The sequence below is a fragment of the Megascapheus bottae genome, chromosome 6, assembly GCF_031878675.1.
Source record: "Megascapheus bottae isolate mThoBot1 chromosome 6, mThoBot2.hap1, whole genome shotgun sequence".
Classification (NCBI taxonomy): domain Eukaryota; kingdom Metazoa; phylum Chordata; class Mammalia; order Rodentia; family Geomyidae; genus Megascapheus; species Megascapheus bottae.
In genome coordinates, this window is record NC_143514.1 from 48396852 (window position 1) to 48413056 (window position 16205).

At 41.5% G+C, this 16205-nt stretch overlaps 1 pseudogene; it reads left to right on the forward strand.

Moving 5' to 3' along the window:
* Window positions 1–13622: 13622 nt before the first annotated feature.
* LOC150061761 (ubiquitin-conjugating enzyme E2 D3-like) lies at window positions 13623–13943 on the forward strand (annotated as a pseudogene).
* The last annotated feature ends 2262 nt before the right edge of the window (window positions 13944–16205 follow it).

The window sequence follows — 16205 nt, forward strand, 5'->3', positions numbered from 1 at the left end:
ACGGGATCCAGATTCTACAAGAGGGAACAGCAAAGAAGTGGGAAGGCCTTGGGATACAAACAAACCTTAATATATTTAAGACATAAAACTGGTCAATATCGGGCCGGGAGTTTGGCCTAGTGGTAGAGTGCTTGCCTAGCATGCACAAAGACCCGGGTTTGATTTCTCGGTACCACATACATAGAAAAAAGCCAGAAGTGGTGCTGAGGCTCAAGTGGTAGAGCTCTAACCTTGAGAAAGTCCAAGGACAGTGCTCAGGCCCTGAGCTCAAGCCCACGACTGGCAAAAAAAAAAAAAAAAACCACTGGTCAATATCACTTGAGAGAAGGACCAGATGAGCAAGAGAAAGGGACAAAAAAAGGAATTGACCATTTAAGGCTTTCTGGACCAAAGCAAGGGTGGTCCTTTCCACTTAGACCTCTTCTTGCAAGGTCATGTGAGAATACAGCCAATGTCAGTATCAGTAGGTCCAGGCAGGTGGTTCCAGCATAGCAATAAGAATCTATGTACAAGAGATGCTAGAGTCAGACATATGGCATCACCAACTCCCACATGATGTGGTCATTTACCTTAGGATCATATCCTATAATCAGAGGGGATCAGGAAGATGTCTCAGAATAGACAGAGCTATAAGATTGGAAGGCTAGCAGAAGCCTTGCCAAACAATCTTGGATCTGAGGTAAGGTTTGACCTCGAACAGGAAATGAGGAAGAATCATAAAGAAGCAAGATGGAAGACAATATAACGATGGTAAAAAAAAAAACAGTGACTTCATGGGTCTTGAGCTATCTAGTTCTCATCTCTGCAGATGAAAACCTACCAGCATGGCGACATGACTTAGACTGGCCTCCCCCTCACCTTTCACTCTCTCTTCTGGTCAGGCCAGGCCCAGGAAATGAGTGGGACCACCCACGTGTAGCAGTAGTGAAGGGGCTGATGAAGGGGACACTGGCAGGACTGTGAAGGAGAGTCTGTGTGATCAGCCGCTGCTGCACTGGAGCAGAGCCACCAGGAGAGCTCATATGGAGGACTGAGCTTTTGGCATAGGCAGATCATATCTAGTCTGCTTGCCTATCGCTGGGCCATTCCTGGCCTACCATAACATTCTGTACTTTGGTGACCACGTAGTTTAACATAGCTGTTCTCCTAGGTATGTCCTCAGGCAACATATGTACTGTAATGTGATTTTTTTTGCCAGTCCTGGGCCTTGCACTCAGGACCTGAGCCCCGAGGGTAGGCTAGAGCTCTACCACTTGAGTCTCAGCACCATTTCTGGCTTTTTTCTATGTATATGGCACCAAGGAATTCTTCCCGGGTCTTTGTGCATGCTAGGCAAGAGCACTCTACCACTAGGCCCAGCTCCCAGCCCCTATAATTTGATTTTTTAAAAACAACTTTTATTGGGTTCCTGTTTTCTTTTATAAGAGCAACACATTTTTCTCAAAAAAAAAAAACCCTCAGAAAATACAAAAGAAGAAAAACATTCATCCTCTCCATGGGAGCTGTGAACTTGATGTCTATTTACAAGCCTATCATCACTCAGCTTCAACTGAACTCATTACACTGGCCTAGTGTTCCTCTTAGCCACAGCCCCAGGTTGCCTCCCATGATGGCCTCTCAGCTCACAGAGAGTGGCTGCCCACAGCCTTTGTGCTCCTCTGTCTTGAATCCTTCAGCTGCCTAGGGGCAGGTCTGATTTTTCACTGATACTTCCCATAGCCATGTGGTCATCACCACCTCTTAGTGGAACAAATAGCTTCCTTATCTCTGATTTTCCAGTGGGTTTTAGCCCTCATTCTTCCAGCCACTGGAGGATCTTGAGTCATTGCTTTGCTCTGTTCCTAGTCTTCTGGGGATAACCCAAAGTTCTCGTCTTCATTATGGGGATATTACCAGCGTGTGTGTGTGTGTGTGTGTGTGTGTGTGTGTGTGTGTGTGTGTGTGTATTACTTTGTGGCCTCCTTCTCCTCCCAGAACAAGCCCTGTCCCCATGTGACTTTTTCAGACACACACCTAGATGCCCCAACTTGCCTGAAGAAGTCACCTACATTCCCCCACCATCATTCTATATCAATACTAGTACCATGTTGCCCACTAAAAGAGATGTACATACATGTACATAAGCATGTCCCCGTATGGTAAGTATGATGCTTAAACAGTAAGTGTATCTGCATCAGGTCAATTGGTTGCACAGAACTCTACTCCACATGACCCTTAATTCACCTAAACAATCCCCTAGACATGTAGGTTACAGCCAACACTGCTGGTTACAAAGTCAAGCAATCTCATTTTTAACCCTAGAGCCTCATTTTAATCCCAGCACAGATCATGGGCATATGAAGCAATTTAAGTCCATGATCTATGCTTTCTCAAAGAACCTTGAGAAGCTTTTCTGTGCGTACCTGAAGTAGGGTTCCCAACTGGATGACAAAACTGTGGTCCAGAAAAGTGAATGTGCTAACCTTAGTTATGAAAAACAAAGACTTAGAACAAAACAGGCTTTTCCAGAGAATCAAGGCCAGATATTTATTGTTCTCTGTTGCCTCCTGTTGGTGTAAAAGGGACAAAGCAATTTCTCTGAATCACTAAAACGTGGCCAATCAAGTGTTCCCACAGTAGCCACAGGACACAGGCAGCTGGGAAGGCCTGAGCCACTGGTTCCTTTGACCTTCATTCCATCCTTTACCCCACCACATTCTCAGAATGTCTAATTCAGAATCTAAGTACTGGATCCAAACTCAGCAGTGAAGATGGATTCTATGGACATTCTATGGTGGCATCTTCTCTTCAACTTGTGCCCATCACCTGCCCTCGATATTCAAGATACAACCCTGGGAGATAATGGAAAACAAACAGAGCTTAGGGCTAATGTGTACCATAGAATCTGCTTTGAAACACCTAAGGCTTTATTCTTCGGAACTTTATTTCCTTCTTTTCAATAGGATATTTGTGGCTTCACAAGGATGTAAAATTGAAATGAGATTCTGAGTGAGACACTCAGAAACCATCTATGTCCTTGCTTCCCTTTCTGTTTTTGCTGGCAGTTCTAGCAATGCCTGAAATATTGATTGCTCTCCTGCCGTGGTTCTTGGCTAAGATCTCAGTGCTGATTCTCCAGCAGTGAAGTCACTGGGGGACTGAGCCAAGAGGACACGTAACCACCTTTCTCTCCAGCTGATCTTTGCCCTGCACAGGTGTCTGGGGCAGTAGTCACTCAGCCCCTCAGCCCCATCTTAACCAAGGTCACTATACCAAGCATGTGCTATGAGATAGCAAAGCCAAGGCAGGCAATCCTAGCTACAATGAGTCCAGGGGATTTATCTCCCGCTAAACTCAAGTAACCCCAAGTTGTATGGACTAGAGAAAACAAGCCGATTGTTGTTTACTGATCAGAACTGCGTTCTGCAGAGGCAAGAGGCCAGGACCCAGATGTCACTGTGAAAACCATCCAAGGCAGCTGGTTGCCACGGATGAAAATGTCTGATTCAATCACAGCTCTGACTGGAGGAATAAATTGGTGGGACCTAAAACAGAGGACTAGACCTGAACAAAGCTTCTCCCTGTGCTGCTGGGAGAGCATTCAGAGTAGTCACCTTAAAGTGACATGAGAAGAGGCCAGGATGTCATGAACATCAGGTCCAGAAAGCTGTGAAAACACACTGACATACTTTTGGTGGAGACAAAGAAAATAAGATTGCCATCCAACTGAAAGAGAGGTCCATGTGGGAAGGATAGAGACAAACTGGGGTTCAGAGAGCTCGTCCCAGACACCCTGGCTAATAGTTGAAGGCAGCAAGCTGATTCAGGAGCAACTTCCAAACAGGCTTAGGCCACAGTCCTGCTGGCCCTCTACTCAGACCTGGCTCAGCATCTGGTGTCATGAATTCCAGGGAGGTCTTGTTAGAAGAAACAGGGATGTGAGAGAAAGTGTCTTTGAGAGGACATCGGGAGATGAAAGTAACCACTTCACTTTTTAAACGAGTAAACTAATGCCAAGAACAAAAAAACTGTTGGATTCATGCTGAACGTGCATGTTGGCCTTGAACATATTAGGCTGGCCTGCTGTCCCTCCATCAACAGGACCAGTTCTATGAAAGGTCCTTCTCTAAAATCCACCTGCTTCCCCTATAAGATTCTTTTTTTCATATTTTTATTGTAATTAATAAAAGGGTTACATGATATTTGCCAGATAGAAGGTGCATTAATTCACATACATTGGTACCCTTTCACATGTCTTGATCCCCATTTCCCTCCCCCCTACCCCCACCCCTCATCTTGTTTTTCCCCCTTCTCTATCCAATTTCAAATAACCAAATACAAATATATCTGATATATCAGGTAACAAAGTGGGATACTATAACAATATGAGATAACCAAGGGACAGCAAAAGAGATGAGACATAACATAGTACATTAAGAACAACAATCATTCATTATATGGCTTTTGTTTCTATACCCTAGAGGTCCTTTCATTTAACGTCATACTATATGGCCTTATGTATCAAGGTTTTGCTCTATTGAAAATCTCTGCTAGGAGAGCCCAAGGTTTCTACTGATTATGACAAATGAGGGAAACCATTGAGCCTACTTTCCTTTGAGTCTGGCTTACTTCACTTAATATGATTTTTTCCAAGTCTTTCCATTTCCTAACAAATGGGGTGATGTCATTCTTTCTGACAGCAGCATAGAATTCCATTGTGTACAAATGATCCATTGATCCATTCATCAACTGAGGGACTTTAGACTCTATTACAGAGCTACAATTATCAAAACAGCTTGGTACTGGCACAAGAACAGGCCTGAAGATCAATGGAATAGAACTGAGGACCCAGATATTAAACCACAGACCTATGGCCACCGAATCTTTGACAAGGGAGCCAAAAAAATAGAATGGAAGAAAGATAGTCTCTTCAACAAGTGGTGTTGGCAGAACTGGTTAAGCACCTGCAGAAAACTAAAGTTGGATCCTTCTTTGTCACCCTGCACTAAAATTAACTCCAAATGGATCAAAGACCTGGAGGTAAAAGCCGACACACTGAACACTTTACAAGAAGGAATAGGAGACACACTAGGCCTCCTTGGCACAGGTAGAAACTTGCTTAATAAGGACCAAGAATCACAACAAATCAGAGAAAGGCTGGATAAGTTGACTGCATTAAACTGCAGAGCTTTTGTATGGCAAAGGACATAGCTAGTAAATTAACTAGGAAGCCTACAGAGTGGGAGAAGATCTTCACCAACCATACAATGGACAAAGGCCTCATATCTAAAATATATCAACAGCTCAAAAAATTGAATCACTCCAAAACTAATCTCCAAAGTAACCACCATCCCATTAAAAGATGAGCCAAAGACTTAAAGAGAGTCTTCTCTGAAGAAGAAACAAAAATGGCCTATAGACACATGAAGAAATGCTCAACATCTCTGGTCATAAAAGAAATGCAAATCAAAACAACTCTAAGATTCCACCTTACTCCAGTTATAATGGCCAGGATCAAGAAAACGAATGACAACAGATGCTGGAGGGGATGTGGCCAGGAGGGATCACTACTACACTGTTGGTGGGAGTGCAAACTCGTTCAACCACTATGGAAAGCAGTGTGGCAGTGCCTCAAAAGACTAAACATAGAGCTCCCCTATGACCCAGCAATTCCACTACTAGGCATTTACCCAATCATCCAGAAACAAGGACAAACTAAATCCACCAGCACAACAATGTTCATTGCAGCACTATTTACCATAGCAAAGATATGGAACCCTATAAGATTCTTTTTAAGATATGAGCTGAATCTTTGATTCTGGAGGTCCTCTGTCCAAAAGGAAATTTTTCCCTCTTCAGTTCAAACGTGCTTCTTCATGTAATACAAATTAAAAAGTAGATTTAGGAGCTTTAGAAGAAACCACATGATTGCCTGCAAAGAATCAACAAGCAAAGGAGAGGGAGAAACTGGGGGAGAAAAGGAGGAATGTTTAACTCAAAAATGAGAAGACTCAGACAAAGCCTAGTTTCACATTTTGAAGGCTTGTTGTGGGTCAGAAAATTTTAATTTCTTTAAGAACCCAAAAGAAAGAATGAGGCAAACAACTACAAATGATAAGGAGACAGATTTATAGATCCAGAAATGAGTCTCAGAGAGGATAAGTGAGTCACTTGCATACACATAACACATGGTTTACCAAACAACAATTACCAACAAAGACCCCTTGAAGAATAAAACAGCTTGAGACAACTAGTGGGAGCTTATGGTTCAAATCCCACTATCTCTACTCCCCTACTCACCTTTATGTCTCTCAGCCTTCTATCCACAAATAATGGCAGGATTCTGCTGTTCTAAGAACCAAGTGGCACTCTAAGAATGACACGTGTCCCATAGATGCAGCTCACAGTGTCATGCCTTCATCTTCGCTGACCTTTTCACCAATCCCTGTAACTTCTTCCACCTCTAAAACTTGAAGAGCACCAGCAATCCATTAATCTATAGGTTCCATGTTACCCCATGTCCAGGAATAGGATTACCTTGCTTCAACCAAAGAACAGTTCCAAGTTGGTGTATTCATCATCTGGTCCCCCCAAAAAAGAATCAAGTCACAGCCACATGAATAGGAGAGTAGGTGTCCAGATGGAATCTGGCAAAATGGTGAGATGTGAATAGATACTGTACCTGCCACACCCTGTTCCTTGCAGGCTGCCTCTTCCATAACTTTATCATGCTAACTGCTTCCAATTCTTGCCTCACTGTGCTTTAGTTCATGGCTCTGGGTTCCCAGAATACTTTGCCAGATCCAGACCTCTGCCTATACTGTTCTCTCTGCCTGGATTTCGTTCCCCTCTTTTTCTGTAGTTATTCCCTAATGTCTCCAGATTCATTAGCCTTACTTTTGTTTGCTTGAAATAAATTAGCAGGCTCAAAAGACTTCATGAATCTTACCTTTTGTCATCGGTCATCATCATTAACAGCTACAGTGTAGTCTGCCTTGGAAGCGGGGTTAGGGAAAATTCTGGAGTGTGGCAATGATAACTAAGAGGTAAGTACAGTGAGGTTCTCTTCCTGTTTAAAAGCAGTCAGGACACTAATAGGGAGAGCAGGCTGACCAGCTCAAAAATCTTCTTGCAGGGACTCCTCACTCTTGTATCAATATATGGTACATGGCCCATAAACTCATTGACTATGGAAATGAGACTGCCGAGGAAACTCAAAAGCCTGTTCTTCCTTTCATCTCACCTTGAGAACAATGTTAAGTGGGCAGAGGATAAGGACCACAAAAAGCAGGAGGCTGAAATGCCCCCTTCAACCATCTTAGACAACTAGACCCCTCAATAACTATGCCCTAAGCTCACAGTTCTGGAAGCTGGGAAGCCCGGGGATTAACAGGATGGCTGACTCATCTCTCCAGTGCGGGCTCTCTCACGGAATAGAGAAGGCAGACAACTAATTTTTTACTTTGTCCTCAAATGACAGGGGCAGGAATGTGCTGTACTGAGGACTGTGCTCAGGGTCTCAGGCTTCCTAACCAAGAGTTTGACCACTTACGCCATTCCCCCAGATCTTTCTATTATTTAGTTTGTGTTCAGATAAGGTCTTGCAGTTTTCTGGGGGCCAGGCTTGGACCAAGGTGCTCCTATCACTGCGTCCTGAGTAAGTGGAATTATAAGTATCACCATACTTGGCACAGGTGTCTCTTCTTAGAAATGCGGTGATCCTGTAATAGATCCCTGTCATTGTGATCTTATCTAACCCTCATCATCTCCTAAAAGGCCTATCTCCAAAAATTAGGGCTTCAGTACATGAGTTTTGGGGTAACAACTCCACCCATAGCACCTCCTGTCCATCAAGAGACCATCTGGCTCTGTTTCCTATGAAGACTGCCTAAATGAAGGCACAGGTAGCTTGTGACTTGTGCACATAGCATGAGGCCCACAGCTTGGGAATCACAGTCTTGAGTCTAACTTCCGGCTAGCTCTAGGTTCATTCATAGTGGGGCTTCCATAGCCCCAGCATATGGGCCATGAAATGTGACCGTGATAGTGACCTTTTTTGGTATATGAAAGGCATTTCATACTGTTCCTGGCAGACAAGAGCTCTTCTTCCCAGAGCCACAGTTTACTCATGTTTAGCTTGATGAGATTCTACCCCTGAGCTACATTTGGCTGAATGCTGCCATAGTGACACCTTTAATTTGTATCATTTCATTTAATGGCCCATTTTTCTTTAGCTATATTGGTATCCTTCATTTCTTAGAGTCCATCTATTTTTCAAAGATGGCATCTGCCAATGTTTCAAAGTATTTTTTTTACTTATAAGTCAGGAAACAATCTTCTTTCTCTTAGTTTCAAAGCCTTGGTGGGGACTTCTTTTGCAAAAAGCAAGAAACTGCCTAATGCTTCTTAAGAGAGGAAATTCTACAACTTCTCCATCCAATGCCAGCAAAACTATTGGCTAGTGGTTTTGATGCACTTGGGCCTGAAGTTATATGCTGGGTTTGGAGGTTGTAAGAGGAGCCCCACTCCTGCCCCCAGGGCTGTGTACTCTAGGTAGGCTATGTTGTCTGAGGTCAGTTGCACTGGCAGCTAAGCAGTGTGCTGTCACCTGGGCATGAATCATAGAGTAGTGGCAGCCACAGCTGCAGCATGAAAACAGCATATTTCAATTCAATTGCACATTTTCTGTAAAATGAATTGCATTCATAGGCCCTCTGGTGTGTAGAACACCACAAGTTGTCCAGTCCAATCCATCATTTTTGCAGAGGAAGGTGTAATGAATCACTAGCCTGGCCAGCCAAGTTAGGAAACTCATCCTGGAGACACAGGATGATGGAGGTAAATGCTCAATACTCAGCCCTCATTTCAATGATGAGAACAGAATACCAAAGAAGAGGTACACAGTCAGGAACCCACTAAGCTGGTTAGTACTAATTGAGAGAGCTTCTACTCTGGTCTGGAAATCCAGCCATAGAAGGCTACAAAAAAATGTTTACCATATATCTTGAACTTGTGACATATTACCAGTCCGTATCACCTGTACTATGTCATGAAATAATATTTATATAAACCTGCTAAGTATCTTTAAATAATACTATTTCATAACATCATTGTATATAATAATCAATTTATAAATACGTGGGTCCAAACTTCGGAATGCCGCTATTTAGCATACACACATGCACAGCTACAAACACACACACACACACACACACACACACACACACATTTTGAGATTTTTATATCAGCCAAGATATTTTAGTTGCTTTGCTTTTTACATGCTGAGAATTTTTTTAATAGTGAAATGTGATTTAGGCATTAAAGATGCTACATGAAGCCATTTAAAATCAGTGACAGTTTTGTCACCCTGTTTTGGTGGCAGTTTTTCAGGCTTTAATACACCACAAATCTCAAAATAAAAAAGGAATCCATTTCTCCCTTAAGGATCCTTAGGAAGAAGAGTTCAATAAGCATGGGTTTATATGGTGAATAAAGAGGCACAGGATTGGTAAGTGATTTAAAGTCCACAGAATTATATATTTTAATTGCAGACTACTATAAGACTTTAGTTATAGCTATTATATCTGGACACCTTGCTCTTGGATAATGAGCTAGATGGAAACATTAAGTAATATTTTAGGTCATATATGAAATTTAATGAAAAATTCACAGAGTTCTCAATGTCAAAACCTAACAACATTTTTCCCCAGAAGATGATTCCTACATCCTTTTCTCTTGTGCCTAGTCCATGGGTTGAGTGGAGAAAGAGTAATAAGAGTTAGGATGGCAAGTGGAAAGATGGAGAGTAGGAAAAGGATAAATCAGAAGGCTGTTCTCAAGCAACAGGAGGCACGACATTAGTCCAGAGGTACTCCAGTCAAACAATGTGGTTCTGTTTTTTAGGCCGATACCACTTATTTCTCAATCCCATCCCATCACTGCTGTGGCCAGACAAATCCCTTCCAGAGGCCTTTGAATTATTTGTAAAACATCATTCCTTCCAAACTGTTGCAAATCAGTAACTGCTGGAAAGCTATCATCACAGTCCACAAAGTTCTGGTACTTATTCATTAAAAACCCTACTGGGCCTTTCCCTGTTTTGAATACAGCTGGTGATCTAGACCCAGCACATGTCTGGTTATCCTGATGTCAAAAGCAGGAGTCTTGTATTTTGCCACCAACTCTCTTCCAAACCAGACACATGAGAGGTATCTGGTTAGGCTTTTTCCACTCAGGCCACTTCACCAGAGCTCATCCACCCAGTCAGCAAAGTTAGGTAAAAGCATGTCAGGTTCCAGATCCTGGGTTGGTTGGCTCTAAGAATCCAAGATAACAGAGCACAACCAGTCACATGACTCCTAAGGCAATGGAAGCCATGTCTTGTTTATGGCCTGTGTCTGACACTCTCTTCTAATGATGAACACCTGGTGAGCATCACCCATGTGATAATTCATCATTTCATTCCTTTCTTACACTAAAATATGTCCCTAGATGATCTTCAAGGACAAATTTCTGTTGGGATTCAATCCAACATCCAGATGTGTATGTTTAGAAAGATCACCAGACCCTTGGAACCAAACTTACTTTAACTTGATTTAACTACAAAGACCTTTCTGAGACCCTGCTGAAGTTTAAAATTGCTTTCCTGAGGCTTGTTTGTTCTCCAGTCCCTCTTATCATGGGTGCTTCCAAGCCACCTGCTGTAGCTGACCAAGTTTCACTACCTCAGAACTGGAGTGTCATTTCCTGTCTCAAGCATTGGAAGAGATTTTAATAAGATGATACAGAGCAGCTGTTCTCTCAAGCCACAGGAGGTGGAACAGAAGAAAGTCCTGGCCAAGGATGAAGAGTTGAGTCCTTACCCACCCAGAATCCACTTCAAAGTAGCCAGACCCATCACTGTGATATCTTCTCATCCTCCCTTCCACCTCATCCTTCCCTTTTCTGAGTTCACTTCTTCACGGTCTTACCCAAGTCTTAAGCAGGAATAGGAGGAGCTACTTCACACTGAGATGTGATTTTAAAACTATGTAGACCATTATTGAACACTCAAGAATGACTTGAGATTGGGAACAATGGGGAGAACGATGGAAGGGATGACACTGATCAAGATGAATTATACCTGTCATCTGACTTGTGGAATTAAAATGCCATTGTACAACTAGTTAAGATTTTAAAAACAGTGATTTGAACAAATACCTACTTTGCGCATTATTGCTATAACAGAATTTCCATTCCTGGAGCTTTTCTGTTAACTCTGGCACTTTGCTGGGAGTTCAAAAGAAAACCTAGCTTATCCTTAGGAGAACAAGGAAAACTTCCCAAGTACAGCATTACTGTAGCAGGCTCTAGAAAGAAGTGTGTGGCCACCCAACGTAGATAGAAAGATAGATGCTCAAGCATAGGGGATTATGAGATTCATACTCCAAGGTGTAGAGTAGCTGAAAACTGGCCAGAGGTTTGAAGTCACTAGAAGATCCCTGAAGCAGGGGCAGACAGGTGAGGCTGGGGGAGGAAAAGGAGCCAAGTCTCAAAAGTTCTTGCCAGCCAAAAATGAGATTATTCTTCCAGGACAACCTTAAAATGGTTTCTTCTACATGCAAACCAAGATCTAAACTCCATTTAATGCTACACACACCAGGCTGACTTGAACATTTGTTTCTCTTACCAGGTTTTCCAGAAGTTCATCAAATTAGTTCAACTTTCTGTAACGAGGGAAAGGGAAACTTTTTTCTCTGTTTTCAAACCATAAAAAAGTAATATACTATCGAGAATAATGTATTTGTATTGTTGTTGTTGTTTCAAGCACATAAAATAAATCACTAACAAGTACAACAAACACCTGCATACTCTTTCACTTGTTTTGAGAAGTAAAATAGTACACATGGTATTGATGTCATGCTTCTTAATCTCATTCCTCTCCCTGTTCCCCAGAGGAAACCACTGCCCTAAAGTTTACATGTAATATTCTCCTTCCTAGTCTTTCATTTCTAATACTTACAAAAGAGTAATACTAGTTTTGCACATCTTAAAACTTTGACAAATTGAACTTAATCTTCTACACATCGCTTCTTAACATTGCTTTTGAAATTGCATGTATTGACAGGTATAACCAAACTCATTCATTTAAACCCTGAATAGTATTCATTTTAGCACCATATATTATAATATACTCCACATTGCATTTGGACCATTCTCCTGGGGATGGCATTTATTTCCTATGTTTCCTGTTGTGAACAAGGCTGCCATGACTATTTCTACACGAATTTCTTTATGCATGTGTTCTAATTGAGACTCTGGTCCTAGAATATATATATATATATTCAAGTTTGTGAATTATATTTCCATACAATAGATGACTTACACACCAAACGTATGTTGCTAATTCTGGTGAGAGCCACTTCTCCTAGTGTGGTTGAAAGTGGTAGAGTGCTTGCCTAGCATGCACAAAGCCCTGGATTCAATTCCTTGGTACTACATACACAAAAAAGCCAGAAGTGGTACTGTGGCTCAAGTGAGAGAGCTAATAGAGCACTAGCCTAAAGAAAGCTCAAGGATAGTGCCCAGGCCCTGAGTTCGAGCCCCAAGACAGGCAAAAAAGTGAGTAAGCTAGGTCTCTGGCATCTTTTTAGAACCTATATCTCAAGGACTACTGTGAGGACTAAATGAAGATTAAATAATGTGCAAACCCTACATGAGAGCCCTGGTAACTAAAGGCATTCTGGTACCAGTCTGGTACTGTTTTCTCCAGCATCATTGATGCTTTTAGCCTCTGGTTCCACAGAGAATGGAAGCACAAATCTCAAGAGGGAGTTAGCACCCCTTTCAGTGCAGAATTTTCTTTGACACAGTCTTACGGATTAAGACCAGATAGTAATGGCATGCCTTTTATAAAATGCAAAGGAAAGAGAACTGTCTCATCTTTGATCTGAAAGACTGAGGTAAGCAAAGTTTCAAGTGATATACTATATTAGTGCTCTCTCTTTTCAAAAAAAATACTGCCCAATTATAGAAGCTATGAGAGGGAGTAATTTGTCTCTTAAAGTAAAAAAAGACCTCTGGGATATAGAAAGGAAGGGAACAAGCATCTTTTGAGCCTCCCCTATGCCAAGCCATATGTAGTCCAGCTTTACATCTCCTTTAATCCTCACGATGGCTCTTCTATTATTAACACAATCTGACAGATGAGGCTCAGAGATGTTAACTGTATTCATCCCACGTTACAGAATTAAACAACAGTGGTCCCATGATTTGAACCCACAGTTGTCATATTCTTTCCACTATGCTAAATTAATTCTTTATTATCTTACATCAAATAATGTATGTGGCATAGATTAGAGCAGACATCTTGTGGCTGTGTAGTATGCTTGAGTCCCTTTGGGCCTGGGAAGCACCAGCTGCTGTGTGGGGAGGAGGCCCAGGGAGGCCCCAGCCCTACTGTGCCTGTGTCTGGAAGAGCTGGTATAAGATGAAGATACAGTTCTTCTCCAACCACCTGGATAATCAAGAGTTTAGACCCAACCCTTTGAGTAGACACCGAAATAGTGAGGAGCCAGGCACAAGGCAGACTATGGTGCTGAAACAGATGAATAAAGGAACTGAGTGATTTGGCACAATGTTCTGCGGGTCAAGTCGGGGATGACATGTTTCACGGGCAAGCCACCACTATGGGACCTAATGATAGCCCATATCAAGGCAGTGCATTTCTTTGGTTCTTCGAACCACCTAAGACTGCAAAAATTTATCATCCGAACGTTAACAGTAGTGGCAACATGTGTCTTGATAGTCTAAGGTCGCAGGGATCTTCTGCTTTAACTATTTCTAAAGTTCTTTTCTCCATTTGTTCACTATGTGATCCAAACCCAGATGACCCCCTAGTGCCAGAGCCTGAATGAATCTATGAAACAGACAGAGGTATGTACCACAGAATATCTCCAGAATGGACTCAGAAACATGCCATGTGATGCTACATTAAAGTCAGAATAATCTACATTATAATTGGAAATTATGACTTTAAATTACTCTTCCTTTTATGTTCCTGTCCAGCTACTAACTACCCTATCAGATATCATACTTTTTTATTTTTTTGTTGACCTCCCTCCATTCATTAATATGCTCATCTTAAGTTATTCTAGCTTTGGACAGTAACCTATATATATATATATATATATATATATATATATATATATATATCATGCCAGTTCTGGGGCTTGAACTCAGGGCCTGGCACTGTCCTTGGGCTTTCCTCAAGGCTAGAACTTTACCACTTGAGTCACAGCACCATTTCCAGCTTTTTCTATGTATGTGGTACTGAGGAATCAAACCTGGGTCTTCATGCATGCTAGGCAAGCACTCTACCACTAGGCCAAACTCCCAGTCCAAGTAACTGCTTTTAAAAAACTGTAAAGTAGTTATAAGAAAACAGTTGCCCTAGACTCAGAATTTTTTAAATGGTGTGTGTGTGGCTAACACCTTCACTCTTAACTCAGTTATGAGACTAAGCCATTCCTCATAGCTCTAACAAGCTGAAGAAACCATCTATGGGAGGTAGGGGACTGGATACTCAGTTGTCACATAAAAGGAAGCAGCATCCATTCTTGTTTAGGCCTTCCAATGTTCAAGATTTGAAATCACATCTTATGAGTTTATGCTTGTAACTGATGTGGCTGAAGAATTGGTACTGAATTTGTAGCATCAGCTGAACAGAAAATGTGATGTATTTTATGCATGTCAATAATGACCTGTTCTTGTTTTACAGAGAATGGAAACTGGAAGCTAAACACCATTTTACTCTAAAATAGGTTTTCAAATACTTTGCAAATTTCATAAAATAGGTTCTCAAATGCTTTGTAATTTTCATTTATATTGTTAGGCAGCTTGGAGCTATTCGTTAATCTATCTTCTAACAAACTGTTTAATATAACAAACCGAATAAATGATGCAATTATTAATTGATGAGTGATCAACTAATAGCTCTGCTAGTAATTGATTTCTTCAATAAAGTTGCATAAGCAAAAGAAAAAATCTAGTGTTACACCTAGAAAACGGAGAGAGATGATGTACTTGTATATTCTTCCTTCTTCCAGCAAATGTTTCTAGAGTGAATGGAGAGATGGATGAATGAATCAAGAACAAAATATCATCAGATTCTCCTATCTTTACATGAACTTTAATTACCAGAACTGTTCTTAATTCTCAAGTAGGACTGATTTCCTTTCCACCTCCTTCCCTCACCCCCATATCGTGTTCCTCTGAGAAGGGATGGAGTCTAACCCACTTCTACAATCCCTAAGCCAGTCTCTTGTACTGGCCTGAGGCACGGTAGATCATCAGCATCTAGTCTGCAAAGTAAATGAGTAAGTTGAAACTCCTATAAAGCAAAATTGGTTGGAGATCCATTTCACCTGACAGCATCCTCTGGGAACACAGAAAACATTCTGGGCTTCACTCAAAGACAGGCTCCAAGCCTAGCACTGTCTCTAGCTTATTAAGTAGACTGAGGCTTCCTTTGGATCTCCTGACTGCATTCATCAAATGAGAGGGATGCATTATGATCATGAGACTTCTTCTGACCTAATAGCCTAAAATGTTGGAGATCACAGGCTACAAGGCATCCAGATGCCAGCAGGGCCAGTGCTATGGAGGGATGGACGATGCTTTCTGAGCTTCCAGTTTTCAGCATGTAAGAACTTTGTAAATGTCCTCTTGCTGGGTCTGGGTAAGAATTTCCCAGAGACAACTGGAATGAAGAGCTAAGTGCCTTCAGCCAGAGAGTTCTTGTCTATTAGAAATCCTCTTGGGGAGAGAGAATGCCAAAACCTTTGTTCAAGGACCTGTTCCTAGAGAAAAACAGAACATGTACTCCCTGTCCCTTCCAGGAGAATCTACAATGATGCTAATTAGTGCTTACTATACACAAATGTTTTGTCCTGCATTGCATAAATCTTTTATGGTTTATTAAATTTGATTCTCATTCGAGGCATTCAAGACACTCTAAAGAATTTATATAATGATATATATAAATTACCCTGGTTCATATTTCATTCCCCAGTGTAGCAATCAGGAAACTCAGAACTCCAAAGCAATAAAGGGACATTCTCTGAGTCATCTAGCAATCTCCACACTCTAAAATCTGCTGGCTTTTTTAATAGAAAATATAATCACTTAGTATCAAAATCTAAAAGATAGCCAGATGTCCACAGAATGTTTTACCCATTCTTGGTCTC